The sequence below is a fragment of the Lynx rufus genome, unplaced genomic scaffold (assembly GCF_022079265.1).
Source record: "Lynx rufus isolate CCGP_SWC_20201006 ecotype Redwood Valley unplaced genomic scaffold, mLynRuf1.p SCAF_1, whole genome shotgun sequence".
Taxonomy (NCBI): domain Eukaryota; kingdom Metazoa; phylum Chordata; class Mammalia; order Carnivora; family Felidae; genus Lynx; species Lynx rufus.
This window is the reverse complement of record NW_025814823.1, coordinates 89569420-89575419: the sequence shown is the minus strand read 5'-3', so window position 1 is coordinate 89575419 and position 6000 is coordinate 89569420. Positions and strand designations below refer to the sequence as shown.

The 6000-nt window shown below is 42.2% G+C and overlaps 1 pseudogene; it reads right to left on the bottom strand.

Annotated features, from left to right (window-relative positions):
* Window positions 1-858: 858 nt before the first annotated feature.
* Window positions 859-6000, bottom strand: part of LOC124509323 (vomeronasal type-1 receptor 4-like) — a 30010-nt pseudogene continuing 24868 nt past the window's right edge.

Here is a 6000-nt window from a genome sequence, read left to right as displayed (position 1 = left end):
AATTATAGGGCCGGACAAGGCTCCGTTTTTCCAAGAATTATCCTCCCTACTAGGCTGGCCAAAGGATATGATCTTGTTGAATATTTTGTTTCAAGATGTCCTCTAGGACCCCGTCAATAATAGTCCAATTACCCCCGTGAGGATTATGCTCAGTCTTTCCATAACAGGTTGTCCAAGGAGTATTATTCCAGGGGTGGTCTGAATATTTGAGACTAGAGCAAGCTATAACATTAGGAGTATGAAATATGCTTGTTTTTTTGAGGTATATCAAAGCTTATGGCTGATAAAAAGGGAAAATTTTCTGGCCTTGTAGAAGTTATGGGCTGTACATGCAAAAGCCAGCTGATTTTTAGTTTGAGGCAAGCAGAAAAGTTGTTGAGTTTAGTAACACACATAGGAGGTGCTGAAGTAAGCCACCATTGAGGTCTTGGCATATAAAGTCAATGCTCTTGTTCAGTTTGGAAGGGCGGGTTAAGATTGGCTCCTTCCATGAACTTTGTCATTATTGCTAATAGGAATATCTCAGGCTAGGAGTGTTAAGCTATCAAGTATAGGTGGCTTAAGGAGATGAACCCAATATGAATATTGAGCTTGGCCTGGACAAATGAGGGGAAAGGAGTAGAATCAGGCTTACACATATTGAATTTTTGTTAATGACAGAAATCATGGCCATCATATGTGAATTAGGGGTATATGCAATATCGTTGTGTTGTAAGAGGATGTCGGCTTGGTTAGACATGCATTTAAGGATTCCCCATGTTATATCAGGGGCAAGGACTTGCATTTGTGGAGTGGCTTCAGGATGAGGAGTCCATGAAGAGGCTTCTTCCATCTTGAAAAAAGGGGGCCAGTGGCTGCTCACTCAGAGTCATTCTCTGGAAGTGTTGGTTCATTGGAAGATATCCTGGAGGTCTCCATGATGCCATGGTAAGGCTTCACCAAACAAGAGAAGTCCAGAATCTGAAAGAACAGAAGCATATCTTTGACCCTAGATGAGAAGTTTAGTGGGCCCAGTCCATTAGGGCCCCCCTTCAGGGGTTTTGCATGGCACCATAGGGTGAGAGGGTTTATCTTATTTTGAAGAATGTCACTCAGCTGCAGTTAGTCCTTGAGTGTTGAGATTTAAAAAGTTAAGAGTAATCCTAGCAAGATCAAGAAGGAGCTGAGGTTGTAATGCAGACAACCAGGGGTATCTCCCACTTTTTGTTTTTTAACATGTTTTTGAGCATATCATGTGCTCATTTTACAACTGTTTGGCCTGGTGGATTATAAGGAATGGTTAATTCTAACCAAGGCTTAAGTAAAACAACTTGAAAGGGTGTGTTGTCCTGTTGTTTTACCCTTTTTGTTAAAATTATTTATTTGCTTATTTATCACCATTAACAATAATGTATTTTTTGTGTGTGTGGTTGTTGTAGGATGTACTAATTTTATTTTTGCTCAGCAGTAACTTACATAGTGATCATTGGCCATTGAGGGAGGGGGCTAAAGAGCCAAAGTTAAGGTCTATTTTCCTGTCTTTTGTAGTAATACCCATATAAGTATGTTTCAGTCACGTGGATACCCATTTATGGCATACAATGGGATAAGTTTAGTAAAATGGCTCCCTTGTATCTTAGTAAAAGCCCTTCATATATTATCCATCCCTTATATGGCATCCATTCTTTTGCCAAACAGGAACAACGCAAATGTGGAGGATTTGGAGGCTGGCATGAAGAGTATTGTTATCATTTTCCCAGCCTTTGGATCAAAGGAGGAGGAATCTTTATCTTAACCCTGTGTACTTTTAAAAACCATTTATTTTAACCTTAGTCCATCCTGACCACACATAAAATTCCTTTTTAAAGATTTTCCCTCATGAACATTTTACAACTTTTCTTTGCACTTAGATTTTGTCCCAACCCATTTTTCTCAAAATATCCAGTCTCATTTAAGACAAAATTACTTTATTTTACCTTTAACAAAAATATATTTCCATTTCTTATATCTTTCTTTTATATCTCCTACTTTTCCACATAACAGAGTTGCTTTTGTTATTTTTGCCCCAGTTTTAACTACACTTAGCAGAATTTTAACTTTTAGAAACTTTAGTCTCCAGGGAAAACCTAAGTAGTGACCAATTGTGAATTATCTGTTACATGAGAAAAATTTTTGGGGGGCACCTGGGTGGCTCAGTCAGTTAAGGGTCAGACTTCAGCTCGTCATGATCTCACAGTTCATGAGTTCAAGCACCACATCAGGCTCTGTGCTGACAACTTGGAGCCTAGAGCCTGCTATGGATTCTGTGTCTCCCTCTCTCTCTGCCCCTTCCTGATCACATTCTGTCTCTCTCTCTCAAAAATAAGTAAAACTTAAAAAAAATTGGGGGCACCTGTGTGGCTCAGTCAGTTAGGAACTGACTTCAGCTCAGGTCATGATCTCATGGTTCTTGGGTTCAAGCCCCATGTCAGGCTCTGTGCTGACAGGTTAGAGCCTGGAGCCTGCTTCAGATTTTGTGTCTCCGTCTCTCTCTGTCTCTCCCCTGTTAGTTCTCTCTCTCTGTCTCTCAAAAATAAATAAACGTTAAAATTTTTTTTTAAAAAATTAAAAAAATATTTTTAGGTGGTAGACTTATGAATCCATTAAGCATAAAGCATGGATTTAAATATTCTCAGTTTATTTATTTATTCATTTATTTATTGTAAGAAGTCAGAAGCATAAACCTATTTAGTAAGCAATGCTTCAGCATTCCATTTGATTTGAAAGAAGCCTAAATGTCCAAAGAACTTAATTCAATTTACCATTCAAGCAAAATGTTAAAGTTTTAGGCTACCAAAGACCCTGAAATCTGTCTTAACAATTATCCATGAAAACTATGAGGCAAAGTTAACAATTACTTTAAGTCATCCTTTTGCTAACAAATTGGAACAGAGATAAAGTGAGCTTATTTGACCTTTAGTCAACCTTAGTAGAATAAAGTTCTATAATTTAAAAGACATGCCTGTCTTAATAATATTTTATCTGTGCCCCCTTGAAAGTTTACCATTGTTAATTTTTCCCCCCATGGAACCAGTGAGGAAATTTAAAGTTTAAGGGGGTGTTTTTTGCCTTTTGACAGAGTGGGGAGCAAGGAGCACCATGTTGTCTGAGGCATTGAAGAGCCAGATTTGCAGGCCACACCCCAGGCAGTGCAGAAACAGGAGGAAGAGGAAGGGAAGGCAGAAAAGGTGAGGTGCTGCCTAGAGGCCAGAAGGCAGACTGAGGCACCGAGGGCAGAGAAAAGAATTCATATGGTCCTAAAGCCTATCACCTCAGATAGATGAGCAGATACTGATTCTTGTTCTGTTTTGTATTATTTGTTTTGTTTTGTTTTGTTTTGTTTTGTTTTGTTTTGTTTTGTTTTCCACTAGTGGAATTAGGCAGTCCATGTTGGGCCAGAGAAGACAGGGAAGTTCCCTGAAACAAACGGAGTTTCGGCAGCTGCTTGGGAATATTCCTTAAAATCTCTATCCTGAGGTAGACTAGCCAGAGACAGTCGGCTTATCGTGGTTATTAATCCAGGGAATGAATGAGGGAGAAGCCCTCACATATAGTTAGAGTAATAAGAGTGTATAGAGAGAAACAGTAAGATAGAGAGTGTTAGAATCCCCTATATTAGGGATGGCCTGTGTAAAATCCACTGCACTATTTCAGTGCATTGTTTTACTTGACAGTGATTGGAAGTTGGGCTCACTGCCTTGTTTGGGGATACTGCCCCTTGTCAGACAGTTGTTTAAAAGACACCTGAATAGCAGTGACAAAGTTCTGCAAAGCAGGAGTCATGCAAGCATCATTAAACTCTTGAGCACAGACAGCATACTGGGCTGGGGTCCGAATGATGCTCATAAGAGAGCCCCAGTCCCAGGCATACGTGGAATGATTGCCACAAATATTTTCTAAAATACCGATTGTAAAAGGGCTGTGATGGACATATAGCTGAACTGATTTTTGCAATTCTTTTTTTTTTTTCAACGTTTATTTATTTTTGGGACAGAGAGAGACAGAGCATGAACGGGCGAGGGGCAGAGAGAGAGGGAGACACAGAATCGGAAACAGGCTCCAGGCTCCGAGCCATCAGCCCAGAGCCTGATACGGGGCTCGAACTCACGGACCGCGAGATCGTGACCTGGCTGAAGTCGGACGCTTAACCGACTGCGCCACCCAGGCGCCCCTGCAATTCTTTTACAATAGGAAAGACCAGCCCTTCACGGCCACATTGCCCATTTTGCCTGACAATGGGAAACAGCTGGAATTTACCAGCCTTGTGGGCTTTTTAAATGTACTTTTGCAGTGGGGTGAGGACTTTATCAGAGCTGGTCGGTGAGGTTTTCAGAGGCTCCATATCGTCCCACCCTTCTGGGGGAGGAGGAGTATCTTCTGGCTGTAAAGGAGCCAGAGGCTCTAGTCCAGTCAGTTCAGTCTTACTACAGGGGGAAAGAGGTTTTTCCTCCTTTTTAAATAACTCTAGGTCTTCATATACACAGTCTGAGCTCAAGCAGGGAAGGGTGGTGCAGATGATGGACCGGGTGAGGATTACTTTAGAGGGGAGGTTAGCCCCTTTAGAATGCCTGGCCTTTACTGTTTTTCCTACTCATTCTCACACTTTAAGGGAACCAAGGGCAATTTTGTTGGACAGCCAATAATCTAAGGAGAGCCTTATAATTTAGACTAGTCCCTGCTGTCTCCTAGGGACTGAAGAATTTGAATATAGCACTTTTGTTCAGAGGTTAGGGAGTTTCCCATGATAGATCTCTCAAAAGTTCTGCAGCAGCGAATCCTAATATAGTTTCACTTTATCCCTTACCTTGTCAGGTAGAGACTGTACCCAGTGCATTTTTTTCTTGGAGCTCCTTAACCGTTCCCCGGTGTCCTGCAGTCCTTCTGTGGCACCATCTGGCCACGTGGGCTCCTTGCCCATTTCAACCCATAGTCCCCTTTCCTCTATCACGTCGGGGTCACCATCTGTCATAGACTCTGGGTCTAAAAAAATCCAGAAAGTAAATTTAAAAAACCTTTACAATAGTACCAAAAGAATAAAATACTTTGGAATAAGCCAAGCCGGTGAACAATCTGTACACTGAAAATATAAAACATTCTGAAACAAAGGACTTAGGATGGTGAAGTAGGGGAACTCTGGGCTTTCCTCATCCCTCAAACACAGCTGTGTTTAGGTCAGATCACTTGGAACACCCAGGAAACCCATCTGCACACTGGCAGAAGGGTCTCCATGGTTAGAGGGAGACAGTGTGGCAGGTGTGAGGTGTGTGGAAGTGAATTGGGAGAGGAGAGGGAGCCCTTTCTGTAGAGAGGCAAAAGGGAGAGAAAGAGAGAAAGGTGCAGAGAGTGCAGTGTTAACTTTGCATAAGTGGAAAACCTCTTGGGACCACGGAATATGGAGTGAGAGGTACTGAGCATTGCAGGTTTTTTGTTTTTTGTTTTGTTTGTTTGTTTTTTGCAAAGAGCGTGTAGAGCTCAAACTCTGAGGATTTGGAAGGGCATGACTTTCTCTGATATGGAGCTGTGGCAGGAGCTCCTGGAGAGGAGGGAGCGGGCCCCAGAGTGCATAGTATAGTGTAGGAACCTCCTGAGAACACTGGGGGAGAACATTCCCCTTCCTGGAGTACTTTTGGAAGAGAGTATATTGCATCTTCAAGGACAAAAGACCCTTTAGACACCAGCAAAAGGCCTGTCATAAGCAGGGGACAGAGGTGCCCACAGAGGGCAGATAACCTGGTTGCTGCTGCTATTAGCAGTGATACACCATGGATTCTGAGCAAGGCAAAGGTGTGGAAATGTTTTTCTGGGATAAAGGACATCAGACAAGGTGCAGAGTGGCTCTACTCTTGACAAGGGGAGCAGGTCTGCATGGCTCTTGGTCCTTTACAATTTTGTGTTTTGAATCCCAGCCTCTCGCCAAAGAAAGACTCAGGTGAGCTGTGGTGCAGTGGATGCTGCCTGCCATTGCTATTCTGTGAGGGATTT